General features: G+C 40.2%; 1 pseudogene; it reads left to right on the top strand.

Annotated features, from left to right (window-relative positions):
* The window catches only part of LOC105077690 (non-histone chromosomal protein HMG-14 pseudogene), a 47,735-nt pseudogene that overhangs the window by 21,386 nt on the left and 8,422 nt on the right, over window positions 1–17,927 (top strand).

Below are 17,927 nucleotides of genomic sequence, written 5' to 3'. Positions count from 1 at the left end.
TATACTGATTGCAATTTGGCTGGAAAAGAGAAAGGGAGACCAAAATTGGAGAATAACCTGAGGCATTCTCATCACAAAATAGCTGAGGAGAGGACAAAGACCCAAGTCTCCCTAGATTTCCTAGAAACATCCTACAGAATGATTTCTATTCTCCACAAAAAAATGGTTTTTCTAATGTAAAAATCTGCAATGTTGAAGCAATGGGTCAATACATGCTTGAAGAAAAGGACCTCAGAAGAAGGTTCAGTCTGGCTGACTTTTAAATGAAAGTCCAGGACATGCCACCGTACCTACTTGACTATCCTCCAGCTTCATAATTTGCTCGTCACTACCATCTCCACGTGAATATCCTGCTGCCTGCCACCTCAGTCCCTGGCATAAGGCCCAGACGCACTGGGGAATCTAGTCTTCTTGTCTGGACTTTTAAGATACTGGCATCTAAGCAGCAGTGCTCAAGAAAGCAGTAGGTTCAGAACTGGACTTCAAGGGTTGTCATGGGCTTCGTTGTGTCTGCCCCACAGATATGTTAGAGTCCTAACCCCCAGTGCCTCAGAACGTGACCTTATTAGGAAAGATGGTCTTTATATAGATAATCGAGTTAAAATGAGGTCAGTAGAGTGGGCCCTAATCCAGTATGACTAGTGTCCTTTTTGTAAAAGGGAAAATCTGGACACAGAGTCATGCACAGAGGGAAGATCATGTGAAGACACAGAGAGAACGCAGTTTACAAGCCAAGGATTGCCTGAGGCTACCAGAGAGTAGGAGAGAGGAATGAAATAGATTGTCCCTCACACCCCTTGGAAGGAACCAACCCTGCCACACCTTGAGTTTAGACTTCTAGCCTCAGGAACTGTCAGAAGATAAATTTATGTTTTTTAAGGCACCCAGTTTGTGGCTTTATTATGGTGGCCCTAAGACTGATATGGCGTAGTGAAACTCAACTCTCAGATTTGATGGAATTGAGGCCAGAGAGGTCATATGTCTTGCTCAGAACCACAGCTACCATCAGGGACAAAACTAGAACTGGTCACAGTGAGCAGACCATGGTGTACAGAGTCCCACTTTAATGGAAAGTTAAATACACAGCCTGCTGTATTTCTGGTGTGTGTGTGTGTGTGTGTGTGTGTGTGTGTGTGTGTGTAATGTTTTAGTAAATGGGGATCACCTTTCGTCACTTTGCAGTAAGTCACCGTAAACTGTTTAGCACTCTAAATTAATGAAATATACATTCCTATTAATATTATCTCAATTTATAAAGACCTAAGCAGGGCTGGCCATGGGCCAAACTCTGAAGGAAAGTTTTCTTTTTTCCCCCTTTCTATCCACCGTTCAGTCCTCTGTGCTCCATTTAGGAGCCTGATGTGCTCTGGCTGCCCCAGGCTCACTGAGATGCTGCGTTCCAGGGCTGCTCTCACAGGAGAGTAGATGCCCTCTTATCCCAGTGAGACTGAGACAAGCGGTAACTGGTCATTTCATTGAAAAGGTGAATTAAAGCAAGGAAACGATAATAAAAAATAATATATACCCTAAACATTTTATCTTAAAACATAGAAATGAAAACAAAAATTGCCAATCTTTTGATGTAAGACAGTGACAGGGCACGTGGCCAGCTGGAATGCTACCTACTATAAGATACCCTTTCTTGCAGCTAGGTGTGACCACGTGATTAAGGACTGACCAGTGGGATATAAGTGGAATTATTGTGCAGTAGCCTCTGGGAACCTCCTTTAAAAGAAAGTTGGTGCCTGTCCTCTGCTTCTCCCAATTTTTATCCTTCTTTGTCCATTTCTCCGTCCTGCTGCTGGGTGCCTGGAGTTCTCATGTTTATCATACAGACCAGGAGGATGAAGGCCACATTCTAGGATGGGCAGTGCTGTTAGCTGTTATTTTGAGTCATTGTTACTTGCAACTGAATTTAATCCTAACTGACACAAGACACAAGACCTTTCCTTTGAATGTTTCAACTAGTTAGAGTTCTGTGTGCTATCACTGCAAAAATCATACTCAAAATAAATCACCTATGATTTCCTGTTTTGGCTTCTTTAAAATGGGATTTCTCGACCCCATTCATATTTTGGATGAAGTAATTCTTTGCTGTTTGAGGCTGTCCTGTGCATTGTAGGATGTTTAGTAGCATCTCTGTTCTTTATCCACTAGATGCCAGTAACAGCTCCCCAATCATGACAACCAAAATGACAGTCTAAATATCTGCTGGGGAGTAAAATGTACCTTTGAAGATATGGTGAGAATTTTAAGACACTATCACGACAAGGTAATATACAATTAAAAAAACAATTTCTGAATTATTTACAGTTGCTTCACCTACACCTAATTCAAGGATATTTTTGTTTTGTTTTTATCGATTTGTCTTTTAGCAAGTCTTTCCAAAGCATTTGACACAATTCTCATCTAAACAGCTTTATGTTTTTACATTTATGTTTATGCTCTCTTTCCATTTTTAATTAAAATAAAACTGGAGACTCGCATAACAGGCTTGTGAACACACACAGTTGAGTTTTGGTGAGAATACAACTTGACTTATGGAAAATAGTCTACAAGAGAGAAGTCTGTCTACAACCACTGAGTGATTGATCTGCTGTGGGATTTGTTCAGAGAGAAAGGAGAGGGTCCTCTGTTTGTGAGTTGTTTAAATGGAGGTTGGCAGAGTGAGTTTTTGCGTTTTTATCACCCATTTTCTGACAGAAAATCAAACCCAAGAAAACTGATTCATCTGAACAAAAGTATTACTGGGCACCCACTGTGTTGAAGGTTGGGTACCAAATAACAAAGAAGACATTGTACTTGACCACAAAAATATACAGTTTACTGGGGGGAGGTAGACAATTACAATTCAGTGCTATGATGGGCCAGTGAAGAGCACTGGATCTGGAGTCAGACTGCCCGTGTTGCAAACATAGTTCCGCCATTTCCATGTGACCTTGACCAGGGGGATAATAATGGTACCCACTTTTAGTGCTATAAAAGATTAAATGTTTTTTTCTATATAAAGCATTTAGAACACTGATTGGTATCTAAGCATTTACTGTTGAAGGAAACCAGATTATGTCACCCATAATATGGCTCTTTGAAATAAAAATCATTTTGAGATAAGCCAGTTAAGATATAGCTGTCTTTCCTTTCTCTTTTTCTACCTAAAGGTGGGGTATGCATTCTCCTTTATTGGAAATGGCTCTAGACTCATCAGCCCAGAGATAGTGATGCAGGAAATCGGATGTGGGGTGTAAGGAGGGCCGAGTCCCAGTTCTCGGATGAGCCCTGGGGATGTGCCCTGCCAAGTGTGGGTCCTTGGCTTTGCGCAAGAAAGAATTCAAGTGCGAGCCACTATTGAGTAAAGGTAGATTTATTTAGAGAGATACATACTGCATAGTGTAAGGCAAGAGAAAGGTAAGGAAAGAGGTGTTGGAATTGGGTGCTTAGGTTAAAGTAAAAGTAGGTACACACTCCACAGACAGTGCGGGCCGTCTCCAAAGGGGAGAGAGAGCACAAAGGGCAACCAGGCATGGTGGTGTCACTTTTTGTGGTCTCAATAGCTTCACATGCCCACAGGTGGGATCAATCCAACTGCCCTGGGGAAGGGGCTGGCATTCCCAGGGATTGGGCCACCGCCCATTCTTTGGCCTTTTGTGGTTAGCCTTGGGGCTGTCATGGTGCCTGCGGGCATGTTATTTGATCATGCTGTTACAGTGAGCATATAATGAAGCTCAAGGTCTATTAGAAGTCAAACCTCTTAATCCTCAAGGCCAACTAGGAGGGGACTCTTCCACCAATTTGGTTGCTGTCATTCCTTGAGTGGCTGTGACCTGCCCCCTTCCCTCCTGTCTCATTGGCCCCTGAGGAATCTAGAAAGAAACTTTATTTCATTAGGTTTTTCCCATTATTTATCTTCCCACTCTTTGCCCATGGGGCACCCTGTGTCATGTGTCTATGAGATGGGGTGCCCCTCCACCCCCAGGCCTGAGGGTGGAGATGAAGTGCACCTGTATCATGTGTCTCTTTGAGAACGGGTGCCCCTCCATACACAGACCTGGGGTTGGAGGTGAAGTGCACCCATATCATGTGTCTGTTAAAGGGGTGCACATCCATACACAGGTCTGGGGATGGATGTGCACCCGTATTTTGGGTCTGTTTTACGTGTACAAATAAATACACTGGTCTGTGTATGTATATGTATATATATAATATGTATATTATATAATATATGTATGTATTCAAATATAATATATACATATATACATATATAATGTTGGGTACGTGTGTATCCGAACACGTCAGTGTATGGATATGTATAATATATGTATTACGTATACACATGTCTGTGTATGGATATGTATGATATGTATATTATATAATATATACATGTATATAAACATATACTATATAATGTAATATATACATATATTATGTTATATATACACATGTATTATATGAGACATATATGTATAAAGCATGTATATTATAGAGGTGTACATCCACCTCCAGGCCTAACTTAGACCTCAGCTCATATGAGGGACAAATTATCTTTCATTTATTTATTTATTTATTTATTTACTTACTTAGTTAGTTAAAGGTAGATTTATTTAGAGATACATCAAGAGGCAAGAGAAAGGCCATGAGTTGTGGGGTTTGGGTGCTCAGATTAGAGTAAAAGTAGGTACACACTCCATAGACAGGGTGGGGGCCATCTTTGAAGAGGGAGAGAGATGCGGTGGTGGCCGCGAGGTTCCCTGTTGCCAGTTTTTATGGGCTCCCTTGCTTTATATGTTAATAAGTGGAAGGATCAGTCTAACTTATCTGGGGAAAGGGCTGGGATTCTCAGGAAATTGGCCATTTCCCACTCTTTGACCTTCTGTGGCTAGCCTTGGGACTGTCATGGCGCCTGTGGGCGTGTTATTCACCATGCCAATATATTACAATGGGCATATAATGACACTCATGGTCTACAAGAAGTCAAAACTCCTACCATTTTGAGCCTCAAGTCCTACTGGGGATTGAATCTTTCACCATTCTGGTATCAATTGCTGTGTTATTCCTTGAATGGCTGTGCCCTGCCCCCTTCCTGTCTTATTCCCTTCTCAGAGATTTTACTCCCATAGTCTTATGGAGTTGTAGTGGGGGATGGTCTGTCTTCTGAAACTACTTTCAGGCTGAGTAGGGGCATTGGCCCTGCCTATCAAGGAGTAAAAAAATCTCTGAATGCCTAATCTAGGGGCCCAGGGGCAGGACAGCCTTTTGTTTTTGGGTCCAGAGAGCTGAGCGTATGCTGGAATCTTTGCATAGCCATCACTTGACCTGGGGACTGTTGTAATCCACTGTTTCCATAGACTTCTGATGAATTTTTTTGAAGATGAAGCACCTTTGTAACAACTTGACAGTCTGTAACAACAAAAAGACTTAACAGGCTTGGTTGAACATCTGTAATTGATAGAGATTTGTTTGTAATTACTAGAATTAGGGCTGATTATATTTAACAAATTAAATAATCCTAGAAAAATTACCTTAATATCCGAGATATCTCAGATTTTCTTTAAAGCATCTTAAAGTTAGCTGGGGCTACAAAGAACTTTTTGAATTTGTTAGCTATTTAAAATCCTGACTATGCATGGAACCTTTTACTTTTTTTCATAGTTTTTTTTTTATGAAACTCTTACTGCAAACATACATCTTTCTTTCCTACTGTATACTGAAATACTTATTTTAGGAGCTTTAATTACATATATTATCATTGTAACCCTCAAAAACCTTAAGTCTCTGGCAGAAACCATTTCCTGACTGGAAACTTATGTTTTAGTTTTTTTTTTTTTTTCCCCTTTCCTAAACCAAAGGTAGATAAACTTAGATTTGCCCAGCAATTAATGTTTTAAAATTTTATAAATGACACAGATAGTCAGTGAACGTTTTAACTTAGTTTTAAGTTTTAAGTACCAAAATTTGGAGAGACACTTTTAGGTAGATACTTTCAAAAGAAAACTCCTATAGAGTTTACCCCAAATCTGTTATTTTGTTTACTTTTTAAAAGTTTTTTTACATTGAGTTACCTCTTTTGTTGACAACTTTGTAACAGATACAATAAAGTTTTGCTTGCCCTCTAGTAAGCCTGGGCCCAACCGCACTATCATACTTAACACTGAGGTCTCTAAAGACGTGTATATTAATTAAACCAACAAGCTTAAGCTATCGGTATCAATACCGATACCAGTACTGAATCCTTTTTAGATAACGTGAACCTGAAATTTATTTTGGCCAATTTTCTCTATGTTTGAGTATTTATAGAAGTACTTAATTTCCTTTCAGCCAGTTAAAGAGCTGTTTTACCATTTAATTGTGCCAATACCATACATCTGTGACATACAAACCAGACACCTTATAGTTTTCATTTTAAAATTTTAGTCATGAGTCAGATACAACAAATTAAAACCCATTGGCTACAGAAGAGGTTGGATTCAAACTGGGGTTTTTGGCAGATAGAACAAATCAAAGTTGCCCATCTAGATGACTAAGCCTTTTTACTAATATTTATGAAAAAGAGATAAAATTTTTACTTGTCCTTAGCAATTAAGTTCCAAATTATTTACCTCTCCCCCTCCCTTTTTTTTTTGAAATTTGCATTTTAAAATGATGGTGAGATCAGAGTTCCTGGAGAAGGCAAGGTAGAATATTTGTATCTCAAAGGCATAGGAAGGCAAGTTTCTCCTAGAAAGACTGTTTTTTAAAGGCCAGGAAAAAAAGCCTCTCTCTCTCTCTTTTTTTTTTTTTTTTTTTTAATATTTAAGATAAATACATAGGGGAGGTGTTGGGAGTGGTGGAAGGGTTGGTGGGCTTTGTATCCTTTTTGGAGCCACACCTCTGGTCCTGTAAAGACTAGATTTGTAAAACAAAGAGTTTTGTTTTTTCTCATTTAGCTTAGGGGAGAGTTTTCCATAAAATTTTATTAGGCTCCGAATTTTGGCTATGGTCAATTTAGTCCAACCGATGGCCTCCCATTTGGCCATCTATTTATGAACACTTTTGAGGAGCCTTCCTGGGCTTGAGAAGTTTTTTAATTTAGGCTCTTGGTTTGGCCTTTGATCTGAAGAGGCTTGCCTGTAGCCTCACGTGGTCCCATTTCTGATGATAATCTGACAATAGTAGCTCTGTCAGGGACCTCAGTTTCCCAGACAGCAGGGTTTACTTGAGAATCAGTATGGGGTGGAAGGGAGACCTGTTCTGGCTTGGAACTGAGGCAGGCTCCCAAAGCCAAGAATAGATTTTTTTTTTTTTTGGTGCGTTTCTTTCATGTAAGGGTCTTTGAATGGGATTATTTCTTGGGATTTACTGAGCAAGTAGGTCCTTTCCAAACGAGGGGATGGGGCACAGCCACCAGCAAAAACTCCCGTGTAAAAGTAAATTTTTAGTAAGCATCTTGTTTGGGGCCTTCTATTGATCCCCATTATTACACAGGATTGGGAGGACAAGGGTCCAGGGAAATCAGTCAGCACACGTAGGTGGCTCCCTTATCTAATAAGAAGACGACTTTTTTACCTGCCACGTCAAGGGTTCCCCAAGGCTCCACCGGAGAAATGACCCGGTGTCCTCTGGGAAGCCAGGGAGGGTCCCGGGCCCCCTCAGTCTTTAGTATCTCAGTCATTGGTTTGGGAGCCCCAAGCCCCCTTCGGGACTGGGGGCAGTCCTGCTTCCAGTGGCCTTTTTGCATATGGGGCAGGGTCCTGGTGGACTTTTCCCATACATGGGGCATTTGTTTTTCCAGTGGCCCTTCTGACTACTTAAAGCAGGTCCCTTTTAGGCGAGACAGTGGCTCTGATGCAGGCATCCTGGATCCTGTCCTCGCCATGGGTTTTGGTGGAGGGTAACTCTGAGGTGGTGCAGAGATGAAGGCTGCCACTGAGAATTGCGCCTTTCGCTGTTGTCCCTGAATCCTTTTTGCCTCTTTAGCCATGTCTCTATTAAATACGTTAAACACCAGATCCATGAGCTGATTCATGGGGATCTTGGATCCCCAGCTGCCCAGAAGGGGCCGTAGGGGTAGATGATTGGGAAGACCTCTCCAGTGGGGTCCTTCCCAACAGGAAGCAATGGAAGGATAAAAAAAAAAAAATCTCCTAGTAAGATCCCTGGCCTTGGGGCTTCCAGATCCCACAAAGCCTGTCCAGTTCTATGTTCATGAGAGAGGAGGAATAGCCTTGGGGGTCCTCACCCAATGGCTGGGTCCTACCCAACAGCCTATGGGATACCTCTCCATGCAGCTAGATCCCACTGCTCGAGGCTGGCCTTCCTGCCTAAGAGTGTTGGGAGCCCTCTCCACTCTCCTGGAGGAAGCTTTTAAGCTAACTCTGGGGGCCCCTATACAAGCATACACTAACCATCAAGTTTCTGACCTTTAAATGGCAATGGACATTTCTGGCTCTCAGATGCTCGGCTTCTTCAATATCAGGCATTATTACTGGAAAACCCAGATGTCGCTGTCTCTGTTTGTGGCACACTCAATCCAGCTACACACTATTACCATCACCAGAGGAGTCTCTTCCCTTTCACCTATGTCATGAGACCCATCCATTTCTCTAGGAGCTAGAACAGGTCTCAGCGACCAAGGCCTGGAAAACCCTGATGAGATCTGGTTCACCGATGGGAGCCACTTATTCTTGTTAACCTCTTAGTGATCTGCGACTGCTTTCCAAGCAACACTCCAGTGAGACTGTTCCATCGCCCTAGGGGACTATGGATCCCTGTTAGATAAACCTCTTTCTTAAATGTCTCCTGGTTCAAATCTTTTCTCTTTTAGGGCCCCCACCAGACTGTTTTTAAACACTAATTGAAAATGTCTCTGACATTAGGGTCCCCCTTTTGACTCCTCCTTTAGTTCACTGCGACATCTGCTTTCTAAAACCTAAACCAACAGAAAGCACAGAAATCAATGTTTTTTAAGACCCTTGTTTGTCCCTCTTGTCCTTTGGCTAGGATTAGCTCTATATATTTGACCTCTATCTTTTCAAACTTCTTATGAAAAGTGTTTCTTCTTGTCTAGAGATAAACTTCAGATAATGATATAACAAAAGGTAATCAAGCAATCAGCCAAGACCACTTAGATACAAGCCCCTCGATGAACACTGACCCTTCACTCACATCCTGCCCAAGGACAGCCAGCTAGTCTGGGACCCCAGCGAGCTCCATCATCACCCCAGATGAGCAGGAAGTAGCTAGAGCAGTCCTCGCCCTCCACGTCCCCAAGATTTGGGGTCTTACGACTAGAGGAGGGACTCATTGGTAGCTTAGATTGAAATGAGCATTGGGCAAAGGGAGAGGAAGGGGAAAGGAAAAGGAAAAATCCAGAATGCAAGAAACCTGAGCTCAATCGACTAGAGTGCAGGGAATCTGAGTTGTTAATCAGGCAATCAGACACCAGGCCTGGGGGTGGAGGGTCACCCTGTGTCATGTGTCTATGAGCAGATGGGTTTCCCCTCCACCCCTGGGCCCAGGGGGCAGAGGTACACTCTCTGTCATGTGTCTATGAGACAGGGTGAGCCTCCACCCCCAGGCCTGGGCGGTGCATACACTCAATTTGATCTCCTTTAGAAAACACTCAGGCTCCTAAAAGAATTATTGTTTACATTAACAAATAATTGTTCCCTAGTTTACTGAAAGTAACTTGACATTAGGATATGATTATTAACTTTAAAGGATTGAAGTTTTTTTCAACGTTCTTTATAGTTTTGTATTTTTAATTAAAAAATCCTGTTGCTGCTGGTATCTTTACATTCACTGTTTTCATCATATTTGAGACTTTGGCATACAAGGGCTCATTTGATTATCATTGTCTCTTCCCCTTTTCTCTATTTGAAAATGTATAAATACTTTTATTTTATCTAGCTTGTACATGAAATTCCACACATAAGTAATTAGTCCCCTCCTGCAGGTATTTTTTTAAAGTTTTAATCATAATTAAAAGATTATTGGCTTCATTTCCATAAGCCATTCACTCTAAGTAGTTATTTATAAAACTGAATTCTTAAGGCATATGCCATTAACCCTACTGATAAGGAACAACACAGCAAAAATTATATACAAGTAGATCGACAGCATTGTAGAGCAAGGCTTTTATCTGTTTGTTCTTTTGTAATTAAATTTTTCCCAGCTGTTTTATTCCAGTTTTGTTCTTGGCTATTAGATTTCTGGGTTTCCTTTTTGGCCACTAGAGGTCCACCCCACCTATCTTGAGAACATGCCCGCCTTTGTTAGAGTTCTGCTGTTTGGGGCTTGCCTGAATGTGTCCAGCATGTAATGCATCTTTTCATGCGTTGATTCATTAATTCACTCAGCATCTGTTCATCACTGCTCTGATGCTGCTTTCATAGGAGGAGAGAGTTGTGAATTCCTCCCTGTATTTGCCTCTTTCCTATCCAGCCTGTATATAGAGGACTCCGCATCCTACCTCCACGAGTCCTTACTCTATCAGACATCTCCTGTCCTCTCTCTTCCTTCTCCCTTTGCCTCTCTTCTCTGTTCTCCACTCATCATCACGTTAACTTGCTAATAAGGCTCCCATCCTAAAACCCTTCTTCACCCTGGTTTCCTCTGGCCACTCTTCAAAGTCTCACCACCCATTCACTGATGGTTCTTACAGGGTCCTTAGTGTTTCCTCTGTCACCTCCCACTGCTTCTCCGCTTGGACTCCATTAAAACTGCCCTAATGAAACACTGACATCCTTGATGCTTCCTCTCTTTCTCCTCATACAGAGTGATTACTGAGTCCTGAGGCCCCACCTCTTTAATAGTTCCAGAATCTGGTTGCTTTCCTCCTGGTCTCTCCTTCATTCAGGCCCTAGTTGCTTCTTATCTGATTACACCTACAACCTCCAAGTGGCCACATGGCATTAGTCTTGTTCCTCTCCAACATTCTCCACCCTCCCACCAGTGATCTTACTAAAGCATATCTAATCATGTCACCAGCTTGCTAAACTCCTTCCATCATTCCCTGAACCTTCAGATGAAGCCCAAATCCCTATTAATCTCTGGGTTTGCAGAAAGCAAAAGTGACAATTCCAAATACGTGAGATCTATTACTTCTAACCTTAAAAAAAAAAAAAATCAAGAGAAGAACAGTACAGATATCATTAGAGGACAGTGCTTCTTCCCCATGCCTGATGTTTTCTTCCGTATGAAGAGATACTTTTTAGGGTAAAACTTCCTACCCGCTCCATCCTCTCACCACACATTTCTCTACTATATCCCATCAACTGCTCTACCTCCCACTCACCTCCAAGAAGAAAAATATGTTATTTGTGAATTTGGAAGGAGAAACTGCATGACTAGCCCAGCTCCTTCCTCTTTCCTTATTCTGGGGAGTGAGAATTCTCTGCTTCCCTGGGAACTCATTCCACTCCTGTTCGGAGAGGTTTGCTGTGGTCCAGTGTTGCTTTGTAGATACACGCGCCTAATTTGGGGATTCAGTCTGAGGTAACTGACTTGCTTACAGACATAAGCATGTCCTTTCACTGGTCCTTTCAATAACAAGTTGATATTCTGTCCTCTTTCTGCTGAAACTTAGCTTTATTTATCAATTGGTTTAGACCTAGACCAGGCCGGGGGAACTGTTTATTTGTGCCCCCTCAAAGATACCACATTTCAGCAGAAGGTAGTGGCCCATGTTATGGTGACCAAAGCACTCTTTTCTGCCACTGTCATGAAATAGCAATGGATTCAGTCATTCATTAAGAAATATCTGCTGAACATCTATAACGTGCTAGGCCCTGAGGGTACATCAATGAACAAAACAGTCAAATCCCTTTCTTTATGAAATTCATATTTTAATGAAAGAGAAAAAGGAAGATATAAAAATAATATGTATGGAGGTTTCTTAAAAACTAAAAATAGATTTACCATGTGATCCAGAAATCCCACTCCTGGGCATACATCCAGAGAAAACTCTAATCCAAAAAGACACATGCACCCCAATGTTCACAGCAGCACTATTTACAATAGCCAAGATATGGAAGCAACCTAAATGTCCATTGACAGATGACTAGATAAAGAAAATGTGACATATATATAAACTGGAATACTACTCAGCCATAAAAAGAAATGGAATAGTATCATTTGCAGCAACGTGGATGGACCTAGAGATTATCATACTAAGTGAAGTAAGTCAAAGAAAGATAAATACATGATATCACTTAAATGTGGACTCTTAAAAAATGACACAGGCGGATCCCAGCAGCTCGGGTGGTGGGAGGAGCGGCAGCGGCCACTAAGCCCAGCTTCGCGAAGGCTCTCGGCGCGCCGCGGCCCGCAGGCACCCGGCACATGCCTGCCCCGCTGCCATGATGCCCAAGAGGAAGGTCAGTTCCGCCGAGGGGGCGGCGAAAGAGGAGCCCAAGAGATCAGCAAGGTTGTCCGCTAAACCTGCTTCTGCGAAAGTGGAAACAAAGCCCAAAAAGGCGGCAGGAAAGGATAAATCTTCAAAGAAGTGCAAACAAAAGGGAAAAGGGGAGCAAAGGGAAAACAGGCCGAAGTGGCTAACCAAGAGACAAAAGATTTACCTGCAGAAAACGGAGAAACTAAAAATGAGAGAAACTAAAAATGAGATGAAGCAGGAGAGAAAGAAGCGAAGTCTGATTAATAGCATACACCTGGTTTTATCAGTCGTCCCTGTCTCCCTTCTTGTACAATCCAGAGGAATATTTTTATCAACTATTTTGTAAATGCAAGTTTTTTAGTAGCTCTAGAAACATTTTCCAGAAGGAGGGAATCCCACCTCATCCCATTTTTTAAGTGTAAATGCTTTTTTTTAAGAGGTGAAATAATTTGCTGGTTGTTTATTTTTTGATACAACCAGAAAATAGTGGGATATTGAATATGGGAGGCTTTGATTGTTTTCAGTGTCAGCTTAACATTCCACAGATAGGGGGTTAGTTTTTATATCCTATAATACAGAGCATAATTAAATTGCAGTATGGAGTCAGTTGTGCATTTAATGTCTTGAACACTTGAAATTACTTCTCTTCCCATATTGTTTTTGGTAGAATTGTTTCCTAAAGCAAACCACTCCTTGATCTTGGCTCTCCTCTATCGGAATTTTGTGTACTCTGTAACATCTTTGGTCGTGGTAGTCCAGTTTTCCTAGTAACTTTGTTAATGTGCTGTGAACGATTGAAAATTTTAGTATGTAGTGTATATGATATTAAATTGTGAATTGGTGGGACTTACGATGTAACAGCATATCAACATTGGATGATACTGGTACTTGATACCCTGTTAAGGAAAATTTGCTTTCAAATTTTCAGCTGGAAAGTCACTGGAATAACTGTTTGGAAAAGAGTCACAACTACATGATTTTTGGTGTGTGTGTTAAGAATTGTGTACAAATTGAAATGTTTGTACTGATCCTCAAAACAACCAATAAAATCTCAGTTGTGAAAGAAAAAATAATAAAAAAATTAAAAAATGACACAAACGAACTTACTTACAAAATAGAAAGAAACTCATGGATACAGGAGACAAACTTATGGTTACTAGGGGGCACAGGGGAGAGGGAGGGATAATTTGGGAGTTTGGGATTGGCTGATACAAACTATGTAAAGAATAAACAACAAGGTCCTACTGCATAGCACGGAGAACTATGCTCAATGTCTTGTAGTAACCTGTAATGAAATAGAATATATATATAAAAGAATCACTATACTATACACCAGAAACTAATACAACACTGCAAATCAAAAACATATCGAGAAAAAATAAAATTAATAAAAAAAAAGTAAATGGGGAAAAAACATGTTAAAGGGCTGAAGAGTGGAGTAAGATGGGGGTAAAGGGTAGCCTCATTGAAAACATAACATGTGAAACACTTGCACAAAGAATTGAAAACAATGAGAGGGTAGACAATGGAGATATTTGGTGAAGAGGAGACAGCTCTGAGGCAGGAAGACTGAAGAGGCCAGTGAGGCTTGAGAAGAGGGATTAGAGGAAAGGGGAGGGGGGCAGTTTATGGGATAAGAGGTCACAGAGCTGATGGGGAGAGGGAAGCAGGTTCTGTAGAACAGTGAAGGCTGTGATAATGCTTTATGCTTTCACTCAGTGGTGTGGGCTATCACTGAAGGATTTAAGCTGAGGAACAACGTTATCTGACTCATGTTTTCAAGGGATTGCTCTTGCTTCTGTGTTGAGACTGAACCTAGAGGGAGCAGTATAGTAACAGGGAAATCAGTTAGATTATGGCAACAATCCAAGTGAGAGGGGATGGTGTCCTGGAAGAGTGGGGGCAGAATGGTAACAAGTTTTCAGATATATTTTACAGATTGAGCCAAGAGGAATTGGCAGTTGGATATGACAGTCTGTGCTATTAACTACTTTCCAAGGTAAATGCCCTCTTAAGAAGCCATGAATAAACCTCATAAAGTCCATCAGGGATCCCTGCCTCTGTAGGAATCATATCTCAATCATTTAAGCAGAGCTTTTGCAATTCAAGTTACTGCCAATGTAATTGGGAAGTGAAGTCTGGTCCAGAAGGACTCACTTTGACATACCACTTGGTAGAGAATTTAAATTCTTGCTCTCCTGATATCAATAAACACTTTTAGAATATGCTGTGTATATAAACATATAAAACATATGGCTTTAATAAAAAAAGTATTGATAAATCAATATCCAATCTCATATCCGTAGTAGCTGCTAAAAGAGTATCTCCTATGTACCACATTTAGAGTCTACTAAAAGGAGACAGTGCATCTGATATTTTGTGAAATTCTGTTCAATTTAAATCATTATACATTTTTCAAGAGTACTGGGAAAATGCATCATCCATCTTCTTTTTAAGCTTTTACTTAAAAGACCAAAAGAAGATCCAGCCACTAAACAGGAACATGTTAAAAGACTGTTTTTCTAATTTTTCAATTTATAGGCCATTTAAATCAAGTATGACTTGATGAACTCAACTCAGGAATGACAATTCCAAGATTATGAGATAAAATTCCATAGACATTTCTTGAAAGACTACAACTTGTTTGTACTCTTCTATCTAATGTAAAGTTGTAAAACTATCAATTTCTAAGGTAAGTAATAAAATATTTGACTAGTCATCTATATTTCCATTAATTATTATTCAAAGGTAACCAAGGTGAATCAAAAAGTACCCTTGTCGTCACAGTATTACCAGGAACACTTGTTGGGAACAAAAGGAAAATGCTAATGTTTACTTGCTATTTGAATAAAGTTATAAATATTAGAATATGAAGGAAAATGACCTATAATCACAGATGTGTATGGTGTAATCTCTCCTCCCATTGACAGTTGCCATCCATGCCAACTCCACATGCCATTTCCTTTTATCTGTTACTCTGCTGTGTTTGAAGAAACATCCAAGCATCATATCATGAATGACCTTCCCTCCTACCTCCAGAGGCAAAGGTAACAAAGTGGATGTCAGTATCTCCCTAGATGAACAGGAAGAATGTCAAGGACCTGTTTTTACAACTAAGTAATCTGGGAGTTTTTTTCATTGAGAGATTCTATTGTTTTTTCCACTTCCATCGGTAACAAAACAGGGAAATGAGGTTTTAAAAAATCAATGTTCAATGTAAACAAATCATCAGGGCTCCACTTGGCTCCTTAGTGTTCTATGTTTACTTTACAGATGTAACCTTTCCAGGCATTGGCCAATTCCGGTGTGATAAATAAAATTATCTTTAAAATTGGAGTATGACGTCACCACATAGTATGATGGAAACAAAGATATAGCCAGTGCCCATTTATTCAGAATGACAGGAAACTGTATAACTGGATAGTCTCATTAGGTAAGAATTATTGTACATAAACCACCAATTTTCCAAGAAATAGAGTAAAAACAGAATATATTTAAACTATAGTAAGTACAAATTAACCCGTTTGGTTCACAGCAGTAACTATGCCATGCTAGTAATTCTGAATAACAATTTAGGCTGTTAGATACTATGCTGAATCAATGCTAGCTTTTTTTTTTTTTAAATTGAAGTATAGTCAGTTATAATGTGTCAATTTCTGATGTACAATATAATGTTTTAGTCATATATATACATACATATATTCATTTCCGTATTTCTTCACTATAGGTTACTGTAAGATATTAAATATAGTTCTCTGTGCTACACAGAGGAAATTTATTTATCTATTTTATGTATAGTAGTTAATATTTGCAAATCTCAAACTCCCAATTTGTCCCCTCCCACCTGCTTTCCCTGCTAACCATAAGTTTGTTTACTATGTCTATGAATCTGTTTCTGTTTTGCAGATAAGTTCATTAGTGTCTTCCTTTTTTTTTTTAAGTTCCATATGTAAATGATATCGTATGGTATTTTTCTTTCTCTTTCTGGCTTACTTCACTTGGAATGATCATCTCCAGGTCCATCTATGTTGCTGCAAATGGCATTATTTTACTCTTTTTATGGGTGAGTAGTATTCCATTGTATAAACTAATTTGAAAAGATACATGCACCCCAATGTTCATTGCAGCACTATATACAATAGCCAAGACATGAAAACAACCTAAATGTCCATTGACAGAGGAGTGGATAAATCTGTGGTATATTTATACAATACTAGCTTTCTAATTTGACTTGAAAGTTGTTAATTTCAACAAATTTCTGCCACATAAGTACATCATTATTTGTCTTTCTTATAGATATATACAAATGTACATCTTTATAACTCCTGTAATTTGAGATTTTTAAAATATTTCATTTCAGAGAAAGAGGAAGAAAGGAGAGAAAATGACTAGGATAATCCTCACATAAGAATAATAGAGAAAAAGGCACATCTATTTTCTACATTACTTCTAAATACTAATCATACAGTATTAAGTTTCATGGCTTAAAATATTTTTAAATTCTGATTGAATTTATAAAAATTTATTTAGCTGTGTACCCTTGTCCTACACTTGCTTTTATATTGTAGCAAGAATAAACTTTCTAATCAGAAAGATTGAATTTGGAGCATAATAAATCAGAATACAAAATATCCTCGAAATACTTTCCCTTGCTTTGGATACTGATTAGGAAACAGCCTATGCTTTTGAAATCCAAAGATCAATCTTACCTTTATTTTGTGCTTATTTAAGTTTCAAATTCTGTATTCAACGTAGAACTGTATTTTGATAGCAACCAAAAGCTCTCCGCTCCTCTGAAATTTTACTAGCCTCCTAAGAAGTAAAAATACCTTCAGTTTTTGTTGTCTTTGAAAGGTCTATAGCTTCCCAGGAATGCAGGCATTTTAAATTGGCCCAGCAGAGAGAGCCCAGCTAATTCTAGCAAGAAGGAAAAGTCCGAGGAGATTCAGGCAGCCAAAGCATCCCTGCCCAATAGGCATCCGAGGCATGAACACTGAACACGAGGAAGATGCAGCGTGAGGCTGCAGTGGACACTCACCTCCCCTGCTCCCCTCTGATCCTCTTTCCCAGCATTCACCGTCTTCTGACTACAGTGCTGCTAACAGCTGAGCCTGTGACTTTCAGAGGCTCACCCTTGTGTATTGGAGTTACCTTGCCCAGAAGTGCCTGGCAGGTTAGGTCCCCACATACACAGACTGCCAGGTCTACCTGTAGCCAATGGCTGATTCCTAGGTGGGAACAAAATCCCCACTCCTTTCCCCCAGATGAGACAGTCTCTGAAAGCTTATTCATACTCCAGAGCTACCTGTGGGGTCAGGCTGAGCCTGAAGATACACCTGAAATCACACCATTGCTTGGCTGCTTCTCCTCCATCTGCTCACTTGTTTCTCCAGGCAGCCCTCCTTTCTAAATCACTTGCACCTGAATCCTTAACTAAACGTTCCCTTGATGTTGTAGATCAAGGGCACTTGATCTACAACAGAGACAAAGCTCAGTATTCGAGTCACAGCCACAGCATTTTAGTTCAGGCAAGTAGGTATCCAAGTTAGAAAATAGATGC

Source organism: Camelus bactrianus, chromosome 2, assembly GCF_048773025.1.
Source record: "Camelus bactrianus isolate YW-2024 breed Bactrian camel chromosome 2, ASM4877302v1, whole genome shotgun sequence".
Classification (NCBI taxonomy): domain Eukaryota; kingdom Metazoa; phylum Chordata; class Mammalia; order Artiodactyla; family Camelidae; genus Camelus; species Camelus bactrianus.
The sequence above is the reverse complement of the archived record's forward strand: the minus strand, read 5'-3'. Positions and strand labels throughout refer to the sequence as shown.